The following is a 17,190-nucleotide window of genomic DNA, read 5'->3' as shown; positions in this document are numbered from 1 at the left end:
AACTGTCATTGGAGGCTTTACTCTGAATCCCAGAATGCCCTGAAACCAAGTCAGCGGGGCTTCCCCTGCTAATCCGGAACTCCTCAGAGGCCTCTCCTCCCCGGCCAGAGCCTGACGGCTCCCCCTCCGTGGCGGCCGTGTGGCAGGGTTGCCCCGGCGAGACCGCTCAGTGCCCAGACCTCCTCGCGACCCAAGCAGAAGGCAGCAGAACCTTGGCCGGCCGTGGGCTGGCCCGGCTTCCTGAGAACAGGGCCCGCCCCCTTCCCACAAAGGGGCCACCAGGCCCTCTCTTCACACCCGTGTCTCCAGGGCGGCTCCGTGCCAGCTGCACAGGCCCTCAGCCAGGTTCCCTCTTCTGAGGCTGCCGACCAAGCTTCCAAAGGCCCCGGGATCAGGAAGCCTGGCTCGTGCCAACTTCAAGTGGGCACAGAGGTGTCTGGAGGCCGCAGTCCCAAGAGACTCGGTCCCGCCAGGGCTGCTGAGAGGAGAGGGACACACACAGGGCCTTCGAAGCTGGAGGCCCAGAAGCAGACGCTCACGAGCTGCCTAAGTAACGTGGTGCCTGGCCTGGCAGATGAGGCGGCCCCGGCCCAGGCCTGCCTTTCTGGCCCGTTTCCCTTCTCCATCCTCAGGCTCAGCTGACAACTACGAAGCACTACGCGTCCGGCACCTGGAAGCTGTCATCATCACCGTCATCACAGGACGCAGACTGATGGCCTGCCACAGGCAGCGTTTAATATGCGCATTTAAATATGTGGCCTAGGCCCTGGCTGGGTGGCTCAGTGGATAGGGCATCATCTCGGCACACCAAGGTCGTGGGTTCGATCTCCGGTCAGGGCACAAGCGAGAAGCAATCAGTGAGTGCACAACTAAGTGGAACAATGCTTTGATGCCTCTCTCTCTCTCTCTCTCTCTCTCTCTTTCCCTCTCCCTCCTCCCCCCTTTCCTCTCTCTCTCTCAAAATCAATGGAAAAAAATATTTTTTTAACATGGCCTAATTGACTACATTTTATTTATTTTCCTTTCTTTTTTAAATTTGTTTATTCATTTTAGAGAAGAGAGAGAGAGAGAGAAGGGGCGGAGGAGCAGGAGGCATCAACTCTCATATGTGCCTTGACAGGGCAAGCCCAGGGTTTTGAACCGGCGACCCCAGCATTTCCAAGTCGACGTTGGATTCACTGCGCCATCACAGGTCAGGCTAGTTGACTACATTTTCAAAATCAAGAGCCGTCACAAACACACACCCAGATGTCTTAGAAATCAGAACATCTGACAACTTCAGGCCCAGGAGCCCGTGAGCGGCTGCCTCCTGCGAGCGAGCCCTTGCTGGTTGGCGGTCCCCCCCCCCCCCGTCAGCCCAGTCGCCCATCGGGCCTCCGTGGACCTCCAGGTGTGCAGTCCTGTGCATTCCGTGCATGGCCGTTGGCGTGCAGACTTGCTTGTGACCTGGTGAGGTACACAGCATTGCTCCCCCATTTTACAGATGGGGAAACAGAGGCTCTTAGAGAAAAAGTCACTTGGCCGGGATTCAAACCCAAGCAGCAGCCCAACTCCGGGGTTCAACACGAGGAACAGCTGGTCTGCGGCAACTGGAGCAAAACGCGGGCACCGCGGTGAGGGCTAAATGAAGCAGCGTGCGCCCGTGAGGCTCAGCCACGGCGAGGGCTGCAGGAAGCAGCGTGCGCCCGTGAGGCTCAGCCATGGCGAGGGCTGCAGGAAACAGCGTGTGTCCATGAGGCTCAGCCACAGTGAGGGCTGCAGGAAGCAGCGTGCGCCCGTGAGGCTCAGCCACGGCGAGGGCTGCAGGAAGCAGCGTGCGTCCAACTTAGTGAAGTACCTGTTTTTCCTGGTGTGATCCAGGCTCCTTCCTATGGGGACAGAGGTGCTAAGCTGTTCTTTCTCTCCCTATGAGAGAGTGACAGGAAACCTCTCAAGGCCAGCTGAAGGTCCTTATGTGGCACAAACAAAACGCTGGCTCACCCAGGATGGATTCCCAAACATACTGATATCTGAGGTCTACGTCTGGGGACCGCCACGCTGCTCTAACGCCCTCCTGTCCTCGAATGACAGCACGATTCTGCTGCTTCTCCTGGTTCAAAACAACAACAAAACCCCCTCACACCGTGTCTACCGGCATCCCCTCCTGTCCCCAAGAGGTGGCTTTTGAACCGAGCCTTTCCCAAGCCCTCCCCCTCCAGCAAAGCCGCAGAGCATTGTCCGTGCCTCTTGTTGTATTTATCTCTCCCTTCCTCGGGTTACGGCTGTCTCCCATCCACTCCCGTGCCCCCTAACGCGGCGAGAGGACAGAAGGAAGAGTGGCTGGATTGTTAGCCAGCCAGGGCTTGAAAAGCCCTCAGAGATCCCCTCTGACTCTCCTGGTGCAGGTGTGGGCAGGCGGGGGCCCTGCCTCGGGCCACCCAGGGAGCTGGCCTCCAAGCCGAGGGAGTCTCCCCGAGCCCTTAGGGCCGGCTTCCTCCACTGACCCCGGGCCACCTCGGAGACACTCAGCCCCTTCGGGCTGACGCAGCACCTCAATCCAGAGGCCAGTGCTGAGCGTGCGACACACACACTTCATAAGTATCTACTAAACAGAGGCGCAGAGCAGCCCAGGGGACGCGGGCCTCTCCCGGGGCAGGGCCCTCGCCTGGAGCTTCCTGTCACCTGTACCGGACCTTCTCGCAGGGTGAGCTGCTCACCAGGTGCAGAAACGGCCGCTCAGGCTCCTGGTGGCCTGCAGGTGGAAAGACTGCGTATCGCTGAGAAATGCAGACCCCACTGGGCCGGGGTTAGGATCCAAGCCTCGCTGTGTAACCCTGGGCAAACGTCTTCACCTCTCCAGGGTCCGGTGCTTCAGACGGGAGGGCCGATCAGAACAGACGTGAGGAGGGACGCCCCGAGTCCACCGCGTGACGGGGAGAGACGCCCCGAGTCCGCTGCGTGCTGGGGAGGGACGCCCCGAGTCCACCGCGTGACGGGGAGAGACGCCCCGAGTCCGCCGCGTGCCGGGGAGGGACGCCCCGAGTCCGCCGCGTGCCGGGAGGGACGCCCCGAGTCCGCCGCGTGCAAAGGAGGGACGCCCCGAGTCCGCCGCGTGCCGGGAGGGGCGCCCCGAGTCCGCCGCGTGCCGGGAGGGACGCCCCGAGTCCGCCGCGTGCAAAGGAGGGACGCCCCGAGTCCGCCGCGTGCAAAGGAGGGACGCCCCGAGTCCGCCGCGTGCAAAGGAGGGGCGCCCCGAGTCCGCCGCGTGCCGGGGAGGGGCGCCCCGAGTCCGCCGCGTGCAGGGGAGGGGCGCCCCGAGTCCGCCGCGTGCCGGGGAGGGGCGCCCCGAGTCCGCCGCGTGCCGGGGAGGGGCGCCCCGAGTCCGCCGCGTGCCGGGGAGGGACGCCCCGAGTCCGCCGCGTGCCGGGGAGGGACGCCCCGAGTCCGCCGCGTGCTGGGAGGGGCGCCCCGAGTCCACTGCGTGGTTGCAGGCCCCTTACAGGCTTTCCAAGAGGAATGTCACAGCCCTGCCTCCATCAGCACCTAAGCGCAGAAGGGTTTCGGCCCACCCGGCACAAATGGACAGTTCCGCTTGGAACTGTGCCACAGAGTGAGCTTGAGTTGTCCCTCCAGCGTCTGTGGCCCCTTTTTGGGTTCTTGGAGGTTCAAAAGCCAACAGTCTTCCAAGCTGTCCAGAAATATCCTAAGCTGGGTAGAACGTTTCTCATCACCATCATGCAAAACTCAGTGCCCGAAACAAGGAGATGACCGTGGGCTCACATCTCAGAAAGCTTTCCTGACCACTGAGTAGGAGACGCCGTCCCCCTGTCCCTGTCCCTGTCCCGTGATACCCCATCTGTTCTGAGCTGGTTCATCACGCCTACCTGGCTAGAGGGTCACCTGCCCTGTCAGCTGGGAGCCTCTTCAACCTGCACGTGGGCTCTCCCTCTTGTCTGGGTCCCGTGCACTGACCTCGGGGGCGTGGTTAATAATACACAGATGCTGCTCGACCTTTAGTGAGACAAGGAGTCCCCTCCACTCCTCTGCTGGGACAAGGTGGCATTCAGGTCTCGCAGAGTCGGTCGGTGCGCCCTGTCCCTGTGGGGGGTGGGAATGCCGCTGCCCAGTCCCTGAGAGGGGTCGGACTGAGAGCGTCCCCCCGGCTCCCAGCACAGCGCGCTTCCAGCTACACTGTCTCAGGTGTCACCACAAATCAGCAGGGTGACTCTGGGCAAGACCCCCTGCCTCTCTGCCCTCCTGGCTCCCTCCCTTGCACAAGGGGTCCACGTACAGGACCCACTACAGAAGGGGACTGTCTCAGAAGTGCATACACGAACCCGGGTGAACAGCACAGCACCCAGGAAGCGCCCCCAAAGCGCGTCTGTGCTGAGCTGTCATCCATCCCCAGCTATTCTCTTTGGCAGAGGGGCACCCACCACCCACCAGCGCAGCCGAGCTCACGGAGCAGGGAGGACCCCCTTCCGCACACTTGGACCCAGCCAGTAACCACGTGAGGGAAACGCCTGTCCCTTCTCCGAACGCCTCTGCGCACAGGCAGTGCACACATGACCCGCGTGCGTGACAGCAAGGTCTGTCCGGGAGAGGCAGCGAGACTTCTGCGAGAGTGTGTTCTCTCGAGTCAGGCAGACCTGGCGTCGGGCAGCGGTTCTGCCATGACGGGCTGTGCCATCTTGGGGGAGTCGACCTCTCTAAGCCTCAGTCTCACCACCTTTCACATGTGCAGAATTTGTTACGAGAGCTCCCCGAGGTAGGGAGTGGTCTGGAACTCCATCAGCGACCCAGTCACCATAGTCTACTTTTTATTTAACAAAATCCACTGGGGGGGGGGAATCAATGTCAGAACCGGAAGGGCCCTGAGGGATCACGCCGTCTGGTCCTTTCCCTTTACAGCTGGAGAGCCGGAGGTCTGGAGAGGAGGCCTGAGAGGCGGCCCAAGGTCACACCGGGAGGTGTGGGACTGGGTCTCCCCAGCTGCCACCCTGCATCCCTTCTGGCTCCCGTGGCTCTTCTCCTCTGCCCCGCCCTCCCCACGCAGACGCAGCAAGTGGCTGGCACCCCTCTTTCCCTTCCCTTCCCTTCCCGTTCATCTCGGCCCATCGGCTTGCTGATGCCACCGCTCCCCCGGCACATGCGGCACCTTCAAGCCCGACCTGAGGAGAAGGTGAAACCGCTGTTGGCCACCGGCAACGGTGATAACAACGACGGTGTCAGGAACAGAAGTGACAACCAACAATGGGCATTATCGTCCTACCCCATCAACACATTCCCGCAATCCCTCTCGACCCGTGGGCTTAGGGACATCATTTCCTCAAAGTCACGGAAGACCTACTTGGGGCCTGGCCACGGACCAGAGGTTGAAGACCCAGGTGGGGGAAAGACAGGGCCTCTCCCGGGAGGACTCAGGGCAGGTGGAGACACCACTTCTTTTTTGGCCCAAATGACACCGCAGCAAAATGCCCCGCCCCCGCCCTGTGGGGAGCTTTCTTTACCCTGCTGCCCAGGGGCAGGATGTATCTGTGGCATATAAGCCAGAGCAAGACAGGGCGAAGGCGAGGCTGAGAGCCACAGCAGGAGGGAGGATGAAGGAGAGGAAACACGGACCCCCTCATCTCAGGGAGGTGCTCGAGAGACAGGCTCCAGGGAGGGTGAGGGCCCGCAGTGGGCTCCATTTGAAGTCAGGAAGCCTTGGCCACTGCCCCCTGGCGGGCACACAGGAGTTCTCTGCTTGTTCCCCTTAGCGACTCTGCCCTCAGATCCCAGGATGTGCCAAAGCCAGGGCTGGGCTGTATATCCTCCTCGGGGCCATCATCTGCTGAAGGGATGTCACAGAGCCCTTGAGGCAGAACCGTCGGCATCTCCCGGTTGCCTCTGAGGCCCTCAGCCCAGCAGCCTGACACATTCCAGCATTCATTATCCCCTGGCAGGGACGCCAGCCACGGAGAAGCAGGAGAGACCGGCGGAGGGGAGGGTGGGGGAGGGCGGGTGGCGAGGAGGAAGGGGACTGAAAGCGGCTCCTCCTCTTTCCCCGTCTGCCCCCCAAGTCCTGCGTCTCTGAGGACCTACTGTGTGCCGGCACAGGTCCAGTGGTAAGTGTTTCCTTTAAACCTAGCATCGACCCTCTGAGGCATGGACCCTTCTCCCAGATTTACAGACGCGGAAACTGAAGGTCGGGGAAGGGAAGCAACTTGACAGGTCACCCCGGTGACGGCACAGGGGCGGGCAGTCCAGGACCGTGGGACGCTTTCGGTTCCCAGGAGACCCGCAAGGTCAACATTTCAACTGAGGTCCAGAGTGGAAAGAGTTCACACTGAGAAAAAAACCCAATTATTTCCTAGATTCCGGTGTAAACCCCGGGTCGCTTTACCAGAGGGGTCCCCTTGACACGCGGCAGCTGTTCGAGGGACACGTTAAAATCGTCCAGACCATCTCATCCAACTCCTGCACTTCACAGATGAGCAGACAGACACCCACGCCTAAAGAATTTTAAAATGGCTACTAATGGCCTACTAGCAAGCTAAGGGACTCGGGTTCCAACCCCTGTCACCTTCCCTGCCACCAGCCCTGCCTGCAGAAGCCACCTTTCTCTGGGCAGCAGGGCCAGCCTGTCCCACATCCCCAGACGGGTGGAGAAGGCAGAAGCAGCAGGCAGCGTGGAACCAGGCCTCTCCCCTCTGTAGGGCTGAGGAAGGGAACACAGGGCTTCCCAGGCTGGCAGGTGTTCTAACAGCCGGCTCCCGGCCCAGGAGTGGATGGAGAACGCGACACGTCCCGCGGAAGGTCCTCCGGGGAGACTGAGGCTGAGACCTCCCACGTTAGAGGTCACGGGCGTTTTTTCTCCAGAGGGAATCCTGCGGGGCCCGGTGCTTTTCAGGGGGAGACGTGGGAAGGAGGCAGTCCGTGGCACTTGACCTTGGGTTGGGGATGGGGTTCCACCCTCGGCGGCCACCACCACCACCACCCCCCTCCGGGTACCGTCGCTCCTCTTCCAAGAGGAAAGAGGCTTAACGTTTGCCAAACGCTGGAAGAGGGAGACAAACGGAAATGGGGTGGTCCCTCCAAGCCTCCTCATCGCCCACCTCGGGCATCTTCCCGGTGGCAATTTGCCTCCTCTAGTTGTGAATTTCAAGGTGGTGGTGGATGCAATTAGAAGATGCAGGGGAACGCAGGGAGGATACAAATGAGTCACGGTTAACCCCTCCTCGGCTGGTGCGCTCGGAGGGTTCTACCGCAGAGAGCGACCCCCACCTGCCGCCTGCCGCCTGCCGCCCACCGGGGGCAGCGTAGGGGCCCCTCCCGGCTGGCCGCGGCCTCCTCACCTGCGTCCGCTCGCCCTCCGCAGCCCCGCCGGTTCGCACCCCTCCGGCCCGGCTTGGCGCAGCGCCTCTGCAGTCGCTGCTGCAGCTGCCCGGCCCGGATCAGCAACCTGCGGCGTTGGGTAGGAAAAAAAACAGACAGGTGCGGGTGAACGCGGGCGGGGACACCTGGGCAGCGGAGCCCCCCGACGCTGACAGCTGGGCCGCCGCAGCCAGAGAGCTTGGAGGGCAGGCTGCCTGCCCGGCGCCCCGTCCGCTCCTCCGTGCGCTCCGCGCCTCCCCTCCCCCCAACCCCGCACTTGGCACTCGGGGCTGCGGCGCGCTCGCTGGGCGGGGGGCCTGGAGGTTCCAGGGATCCCTGTCATCACCTGCGGAGGCTTCCATGGCTTCGGCTGCCCGGCCAGGGCCGCCGAGCTGCTCTCCGGAGCCCCTGCTGGAGGCAGCTAACTGGGCGCTTGCCGGGGCTGGGGCTGCCGGGAGGGCGGGGAGGGGCGGGGAGGGCGAGGTGGCTGCGTAAGCGGCCGGCCTTCACTTTCCTTCTTAAAGAGATAGTTGGCGCCTGGCTCCATCTGGGCGTGGGAGCGGACACGTAAGCACGCGGGGTGGCGTCCTCTCTCTCACCCACACACCAGCCTGGGCTGAGAGCTGGGCGGTGGGCCATCGCGGAAAGCGCGCTGGTCCGTCCCCCCCCCCCCCCGCCCCCTAAAAGGCTGTGTGACCCTGGGTGAGTCCCTTAACCTCTCTGGGCCTCAGCTTTCTGGTCCCTAACTAACAGGGGATGATGATACCATTCTCGCTTCTGGACACAGAGTCGGCTTAGATGAAATAGTAATTTGATCCAAATGCCCTTAGGAACATTTTCTCTCCCCCCCAACCCAAGACCAGGGAGGGGTTATTTCATGCAAAATGCACTTGAGAAAGCTAAGGAAAATGAGCGGAGAATCTTACGTATCTGGAAAGGAAAATGTGTTTCTTTTGAAGTTAAGATGGTGAATCATTTGGAAAGATGGAAAGATAAGCAACCTAAAGCAAGTGATCATGGAACACCTCTTCCTCCGGTCCTCCATCACTAGGGGGGAAACAAGGGCGGGGAGGGGGAGACACACCTGGGAGGGAAAGGCCAGAAGACTGGATTTTCTGCCTGGCCCTTCCACGTGTAACTATGCAACAAGACATACCTCCACAAGAGATAAGTTAACTCCCTCTCTGGGCCTCGCTTCTCGTGTGGCTCCTGTGTGGGAAGTGGGAGCCGTGCGAAGGGGCCACCTCCTTCTGAACCAGCCCTAGCGATCTGACCAGTCCTTCCTCCGCTCAGAACCCTCCCTCCCTCCCTTCCTCCAGGACCCTGCTCAGGCCTCGAGGTTTCAGGGAGCCCTATCTTGACCACCCCACATAAAAGAACAACTCCCTTCTTCCCCACTCCCTCTGCCCTACTTCTGCCGGTATTTCGCCACCTGCTGATGGGTGGCGTGTTTACTCCTTGTTAGTCTGTCATCATCACTCCCAACTAGAATGGGCACTCTGTGAAGGAAGGAACTCTGTTTTGTCCCCTACTATATCCTCAGCGCCTAGAATAGGGTCTAACATGTATTAAGGACAGGTAACTATTGACCAAGCAAATGAGAGCAGTCACACATTGCGCCAGGCCCTAGTCTTCTCTAAGAACACTAGGTCTGGCCCTGGCTGGCTGGCTCAGCGGTAGAACGTCGGTCCGGTGTGTGGAAGTCCTGGGTTTGATTCCGGGTCAGGGCACACAGGAAAAGCACTGCCCATCTACTTCTCCACCCCTCCCCCTCCACTCTCTTTCTCTGTGCCCCACAACCCCCCCGCCCCGGCCCCAGCAGCCATGGCTTGAATGGTTCCAGCACACTGGCCCCCGACACTGAGGATGGCTCCACAGCCTCGCCTCAGGCACTGAAATAGCTCGGTTGCTGAGGAGGAGGAGGAGGAGGAGGAGGAGGGAGAGGAAGAGGAGGAGGAGGAGGACGAGGATGACACTAGGTCAGATGCCATCCTGGTCTCAAGACTCTTACGCCCGTCAGTTTTGCCTCGTGGCAAGGCTGGACTTAGTATCCTCTGCTCTCCATCCTCAGCAGACTTTTCCAGGAGAAGAATTCGTCAAGTGACTGCACAGACTTTATATCAGGGGTCCCCAAACTACGGCCCGCGGGCCACATGCGGCCCCCTGAGGCCATTTATCCGGCCCCCGCCGCACTTCCGGAAGGGGCACCTCTTTCATTGGTGGTCAGTGAGAGGAGCACATTGACCATCTCATTAGCCAAAAGCAGGCCCATAGTTCCCATTGAAATACTGGTCAGTTTCTTGATTTAAATTTACTTGTTCTTTATTTTAAATATTGTATTTGTTCCCGTTTTGTTTTTTTACTTTAAAATAAGATATGTGCAGTGTGCATAGGGATTTGTTCATAGTTTTTTTTTATAGTCCGGCCCTCCAACGGTCTGAGGGACAGTGAACTGGCCCCCTGTGTAAAAAGTTTGGGGACCCCTGCTTTATATCATGACTCTGCACTACTAGCCTGCTTAACATTTCTAATGTACCAGTACATGAAAAAAAATAATAATTCAATAAACGAAATGTTCAAATAACTGGTAAATCTTTTTCTGTAGCTTCAATAGGTGGTAAATCACTCTGTAATGATGTTTATAATTTTGCAACAAAGGCCTATAGATTTTTTTTTGACATTGGCTATATGTTCCCTCTATTCGATTAAATTGAATTCTTCTGTCAGATGACCCTGCTTACGTTATTTTTTTGTGGGAAACATGTAGAACGCCTGTCACGGGAATAGAACATGTAGGCTGAGAAAGCCATGTGAAATAAGGCCTGCTGTAATAAACCCCAATGCTGGATTAGCAAGTTGATGAATTGTTTCATCTGCCCTAAGGCCCACTCAAAATGCATGTGGTTTTCTTCTTCACACTTACAGCAAAACCAAAGGGAGCCATGTCATTACTGTTTATCAGGAGATCATTTCTGATGTTCTCATTAAAGATACACTTTTTGGTCTGTCCTCCATGATTTCTGCTGGGTACTCAGAAGACTACATTTCCCAGAAACCTCCACAAAGAAACTTCCCTCAAGCTAGAGAGCACCTCCCACTCACAATACTCCAGCCTGGAATGGTGTTATTGAGTACAGAATTCTCTTCTCAATACCATTAAGCATGGGATTAAAAAGAGAACCAGTGTTCGGTTATAATGTCAAGTGAAAAAAAAAAGAAAGAAAAAAGAAAAGATAAAGAGGATTTTAAGTATAAAACAAAATCACTCTAAAGAAATCGGTAGCTCTGTCTTGTGCTGGTTGGGAAATGCTGACATTTGTTTCCTTTGAAAGCAAGCTCCGTTCCTGGCTAAGCACGCTCCCCTCACTGCAAGCCGTAGTCAAACCTGAGCAACCTGCGTGGAGCAACCGCTCGAGGCTCTGGCAGAGGAGATACCAGCCGGCAAACTCGGGAAGGAGGCCGGAATTTGGCTCACCACTGGATTAGAGAAGCGACCTATTTTGTTTCCTCGCTGTCCCCTGGCCTGGCTTCCACAGAGCCAGGATCTGGAATCGGGGGACCGACGCAGAGAGAGCTCTCACAGGGTCTCCTAGTTCCGACCCGAGGACCTGCCGAGGGGGTCCCAACCCCCTAATGCTCACACTGAACGAGTGGGGCAAATACTTTTCCTTTTCTCTTCTAGTCTTTCCTCTGTGGTCTCATGACCCAGCCTCCAGGCAATGCTGCCGTGGTGGCTGTGACAGCAGGGACTCACAGACGCCTAAAACTCTGAGGAAGGAGAAACTTTTCCGATCAGAGAAACAGGAGTCCCGAGAGAGGATGAGCCCCTGCTGTTTTTCTGTCTCTTTCTGCCCCCTCCCCAACCCACCGCCCCTCCATGTTGGCTCCAGACGCAGGTTCAGTCGTGGGAAGAAGGCAGCAAAACAGAGAACAGGAGGAGAGCTCCGAGCTCCAGCTTTCCGGTGAATCCCAAAGTCGATAAACCCAGTAAGAATGATGATGCGACAGGAAAAGGATAACTGTCAGTTACCACCGAAAACTAAAAGCAAACGAAAAACCACTGAAAGCAATCAGAGAAAAATGATACAGTCAGGAATGATGGTTTGAATTATTGAATTAATTTCTCAACTGAAATCATGGCGGGCAGCGGTAACATGGGGGTTAAAAAAATTTTAAATCGATGAAAGAAAAGAGTGGTCAACCAGAATTGCATCCCCAGCAAAAATACCCTTCAGAAGGAAAGGGGATAGAAAGACATTCTCAGATAAAGGAGAACAAGGAGACCCAGCGCCAGAAGAGCTGTTCTGGAAGAACCGCTAAGGAAACTCCTTCAGTGAGAAGGGAAACTGTATATATTAAAAGCGAACTTGGAACATCGGGAAGGAGAGAAAGAAAGGACGATCAGAACGGTAAATATCTGGGTACCTTGAACAGCCTCGGCTTCCCCTCTTGAATTCTTCAAAATAGGTTTGAAAGCAAAAATGGCAACATGATCTGATGGAGTTTCAATATAGAGAGAGCGATATAAAACAGGCGACTGCATTAGGAAGGAGAGAATGTAAAGGAACTTCTACGGTGCGAGGTTTCAACGCTCCGCTCGAAGTGATGACATACGGATGCTGAGTAGAATGTGAAAGGTTAAGCGTGTTTGGTGACTCTTAGGGCACCCATTTAAAAAAATATAACAAGTGATATAGTAAAAATCTACAGACAAATTAAAAAGGAACTCTAAAACATGTTCAAATATTCCCAAGTAAGGCAGGAAAGGGGGACATGCAATAATCAGCAATGGAACAAACAGTAAACAAAAATAACGCGGTAGATCTAAATCCAAGCCCAGCTGCGTGAAATGTAAATGGTGTAAACACATCAAAACAGAGATTGTCGGAATGGATGATGACTTAATCGGGTCCGGTCCACACGAAACCCAGCTTAAAGGTAAAAGGTGGATAAAGATATACCATGCAAATACTAACCAAAGGAAATCTGGATGGTTTCATATAAGCAAAGGACTTTATAGCCAGAGAAAGACAAATACTATGTCATTTCATTTATATGTGCAATCTAAAAACAAAACAGATAAACCAAAACAGAAACAGACTCGTGGATACGAGAAACAAACTGGTGCTTACCAGAAGGGGGAGCGGTGGGAGAGCGAGTGAAACAGGTGAAGGGGATGAAGAGGTACAAACTCCAGCTAAACCCTGAGGGTGGAACACGCAGCACGGGGAATACAGTCAATAATAGTATAGTAATTTTGGCCCGACCAGGCGGTGACACCGTGGATAAAGCATCAGCCTGGGACGCTGAGGAACCAGATTCAAAACCCCGAGGTTGCCGGCTCGAGCAAGGGGTCACTGGGTCTGCTGGAGCCCCCCAGTCAAGGCACATGTGAGAAATCAATCAATGAACAACTAAGGTGCCGCAACAAAGAATTAATGCTTCTCATCTCTCTCCCTTTCTGTTTGTCTCTCTCTCGCTAAAAAAAAAAAAAGTAGTAATTTTGGTAACAGATACTTACTGTGATGATCATTTTGTTATATATGTGTGTGTGTGTGTATATATATATATCTCAAATCACTATGATGTACACCTGAAACTAACAGGATATTATAGGCTAATTATACTTCAGCTTAAAAAAAAAGTATAGAAGACTTCAAAGAAAATTATTAGGTATAAAGAGAACCATTTTACAGCAACAAAAGGGTCACTTCAGCAGGAAGACGTAATGATTATAAATGTGAATGCACCTAATAAAAGAGCTTCCAACACACGAAGCACAAGATGGTCAGCCCAGAAAGAAGAGACGGACAGGTCCCAGTTACAGCTGCAGGCACGGACGCCCCTTTCTCGGTGGTAAACGGAACTCGCCGGCAGGAAGTGAGCAGAGACGCAGAAGAGCTGAGCAGCGCTTGTCAAGCAAGTAGCTCCCACTGTCCTGTAGAGAACGCCCTGCCCACCGAGTCAGGCCCTACACTAGGTCATAAAACACACCGTAGGGAAATTTAAATGAATCAAAGTCATTTAAAATGTTCTTTGATGACACAGACCTGAAATGGATTACAGAAAAAGAACAGGGAAATCTCCCCACCCCTGGAAGCAAAGGAAATAAATAAATATCAGAGCATAAATAAATGAAATGAAAAAAAAAAAAGAGAGAAAGAGAGAAACAAGAGAGAAAAATCAATGAAACGGAAAGCTGGTTTCTTCAAAAAGACCGGTAAGATGAGTTAACCTTCTGGAACTACTGGGAAGAAAATAAAGAGAAGATATAAACTAATAGTGTCTAAAATGAAAGACGGGTTGTTCCTGTGGACCCCACAGACGAGGAAAGGGAGTGAGACAGCACTCCAAACATACACAGTCACCAATTTAGATGAAATACAATAATTCATTGCAAACCACAAACCACCAAAACTCCCAGCAAGTGAAATTGGTAACTAAATAGCTCTACAACTATTTAAAAAATGAATTCATAGTTTAAAATCTTCCAAGATATAAATCTCCAGACCCAGATGGTTGCACAGGCGAAGTCTGCCAAACATTTAGAGAAGAAATGACATCAGTTCTACACAGTCTCCCTCAGAAAAATAAAATTGGAGGAAAACACTTTCCAAGTTACTTTATGGGGCCAGTATGACCCTGATGTCAAAACCAGAAAAAGACGGAACAAGAAAAGACAGACACAGACCAGTATTCCTCATGAACACAAGTGCAAAAATCCTCTAAGCGAAACATTAGCAAATCCATATGAAAAGACATTTAACATCACTAGTGATTAGGGAAATGCAGGAGGTATCAGTTCACACTCACTAGGACTATAATAAGAAAAAAAGAGACACTAACAGAAGTGTTGGTGAGGGTACAGAGAAATCGCAACTCTTGTGTTACAGGCCGGAGGAAATGTAATATGACGCAGCTACTTTGGGAAACAGCTTGGCAATTTCTGAAAAGACTTAAACATAGTTACATGATATCTCCATGAGAGAGATATGGTATCACATCACTCGGCAATTGCACACCTATGTATATCTTCCTATGTGATATCAGAAAGATGATCACATGTAGACACAAAAACTTACACACTAATGTGCATTAACGGCATTATTCATAATTGCCAAAAAGTGGGAAACCACCCCTATGCCTACCAGCTGATGCGTGGATCAACAAAACGCATATCCAGATAATGGATATTAATTTGACCATTGAAAGGAATGAAATAGAGAACCAGCCTACAACATGGATAAACCTTACAAACATTATGCTAAGTGGGAAAAGCCCGACTCCAAAGGCCAGAGATAGAAAAGTGGACTGGTAGTTGCCAGGTATTGTCGGGAGGTAGGGAGGGAGGGAAAGATTGCTAGTGATATGGGGTTTCCTTTCTGGGCAATGAAAACGTTCTAAAATTAAATAATGGTTATTATGGTTGCCTAACACTGTGAATACACTAAAATCATGAACTGAATGCTTTAAAAAAGGGTGAGTCTCATGCTATGTGAATGATATCTCAATAAAGCTGTTAAAATATATTAGCAAATTGAAGCCGGAGATACATAAAAGGAATAATACACCATGACAAAGTAAAGTTTATTCTGAAAATGCAAAGCTGGTTTAAAATTCAGAAATCAATGGATGTAATTCACCATATTAACAGTCTAAGGAAGAAAAACGTCATAATCCAATCAACCCATTCAGAAAAAGCAGTTCAAATTCAACATACATTCTTTTGTCCCTTTTATTGAAGTTAATGGGTTGACACTGGTTAACAAAATTATACAGGTTTCAGGTGCACAATTCTGTGACACATCAACTGTACACTGTACAGTGTGTTCACCACTCCAAGTCAAGTCTTTGTTCATCACCATGTATGTCCCCTATACCCTCCTTCATCTCCCCTTACCCCCAACATACTTTTTTTTTTTTTTTTTGTAATTCAGTGAGAGGAGGGGAGACAGAGAGACAGACTCTTGCATGTACATCCACCCGGCATGCCTACCAGGGGACGATGCTCTGCCCATCTGGGGCATTGCTCTGTAGCTCAGCAACCAACCTCTTCTTAGTGCCTGAGGCAGAGGCCATGGAGCCATCCTCAGTGACCGGGGCCAACTTGCTCCAATCGAGCCATGGCTGCAGGAGGGAGAGAGAGAAAGAGAGAAGCAAGAGGGAGAAGGGTGGAGAAGCAGATGGGCGCTTCTATGTGCCCTGTCTAGGAATCAAACCCTGGACATCCACAGGCCGGGCCAATGCTCTACCACTGAGCCAACCAGTCAGGGCCACAACATACATTTATGATGAAAAAAAATTCACAAACCTATCAGCAAACCAGGAATAGAAAGGAATATCTCCAATCTGATGAAAATTACACACATAGTACACACACACACACACACACACACAAACCAGCTATAGCTAACACTAAACTTCATGGTGAAAGAGTAAATTCTTTCCTTCCTGCACTGGGAACAGATTGCAAAGAAAGAAAGGAAACTCTCCGATTTGCAGACAACATGACTGGGCAGAAATCCCAAGAAATCTACAACAAGCAAACAAACAAATACCTCCTAGAATAAATCTGTGAGTTTAGCAAGGTCTCAGGATACAAAGTTGACCTACAAAGGCCAACTGCGTGAATGGCAGAGGACAGAGATGGGGAACAGATGAGTGGTTGACGGGACGGGGGAGGAGGGCAGGGGGAGAGGTGGCTGTGCTTAGGAACGGGTAGCAAACGTGACCTTGTGGTGGAACTGCTCTGCTTCTTGGTTGTGAAGGTTGTCACATGAAGCTATGTATGTAATAAAATTGCACAGAACTAAACACACACCAGCAAATGAGGACATGTAAACCTGGTGAAAGATGAGCAAGGTGAGTGGGCTGTATCAGTGTCAACTTCCTGTGATATCAGATTATAATTCTGCAAGATGCTATCTTGGGAGGAAACTGGGTGAAGGGTACACAGGATTTCTCTGCATTATTATTATTATTATTATATTATTATTATTATTATTTACAACTGCATGTGAGCCTACAATTATCTCAAACTAAAGAGTAAACCAAAAAAAAAAAAAAAAAAAGTCAACCGGAACTTATCTGTTGCTAGTATGAGTGCAAAAAGGTATGTCCACCCTGAAAAATAATTTGGTCATTTCTTACAAAGTTGAGCATGCACCTACCATATGACCCAGCAACCTCACGCCTAGATTTTTACCCTAGAGAAATAAAAACTTACATTCCCACAGAAGCTGACACACAAGTGTATGTAGCAACACTGTTTATAATTGTCAAAAACTGGAAACAATTACCATGTCCTTCAGTGGATAAGTAGATAAATAAACCAGGGGTCCCCAAACTTTTTACACAGGGGGCCAATTCACTGTCCCTCAGACTGTTGGAGGGCCAGACTATAAAAAAAACTATGAACAAATCCCTATGCGCACTGCACATATCTTATTTTAAAGTAAAAAAACAAAATGGGAACAAATACAATATTTAAAATAAAAAACAAGTAAATTCAAATCAACAAACTGACCAGTATTTCAATGGGCACTATGGGCCTGCTTTTGGCTAATGAGATGGTCAATATCCAGTTCCATATTTGTCACTGCTAGCCGTAACAAATGATATGACGCACTTCCGGAGTCGTGACGCGTGCATTCCGCAGCACTGGAAGTAGTACTGTACGTGAGCAACGCCGTGCTTTGTGATGCATCCTATGCTCCTCTCACTGACCACCAATGAAAGAGGTGCCCCTTCTGGAAGTGCGGCGGGGGCCGGATAAATGGCCTCAGGAGGCCGCATGTGGCCCGCGGGCCGTAGTTTGGGGACCCCTGAAATAAACTGTGGTACACCCAGACTAGA

General features: G+C 52.7%; 1 protein-coding gene across 8 annotated transcripts in view; it reads right to left on the bottom strand.

Moving 5' to 3' along the window:
- SNPH (syntaphilin) overlaps positions 1-7,798 on the bottom strand; it is a 42,586-nt gene extending 34,788 nt beyond the window's left edge. For 5 of the 8 annotated variants that reach the window (XM_066236005.1, XM_066236006.1, XM_066236003.1 and 2 more), the window contains exons 1-2: positions 7,682-7,798; positions 7,317-7,423 (exon numbers count right to left, since the gene is read on the bottom strand). The gene's annotated coding sequence lies outside the window, so the exon portion shown is untranslated. The remainder of the gene's footprint in view (positions 1-7,316; positions 7,424-7,681) is intronic. The other 3 variants (XM_066236000.1, XM_066236004.1, XM_066236009.1) reach the window with 1 other exon arrangement.
- Between the last annotated feature and the right edge of the window lie 9,392 nt (positions 7,799-17,190).

Source organism: Saccopteryx bilineata, chromosome 6, assembly GCF_036850765.1.
Source record: "Saccopteryx bilineata isolate mSacBil1 chromosome 6, mSacBil1_pri_phased_curated, whole genome shotgun sequence".
Taxonomy (NCBI): Eukaryota; Metazoa; Chordata; class Mammalia; order Chiroptera; family Emballonuridae; genus Saccopteryx; species Saccopteryx bilineata.
The sequence above is the reverse complement of the archived record's forward strand: the minus strand, read 5'-3'. Positions and strand labels throughout refer to the sequence as shown.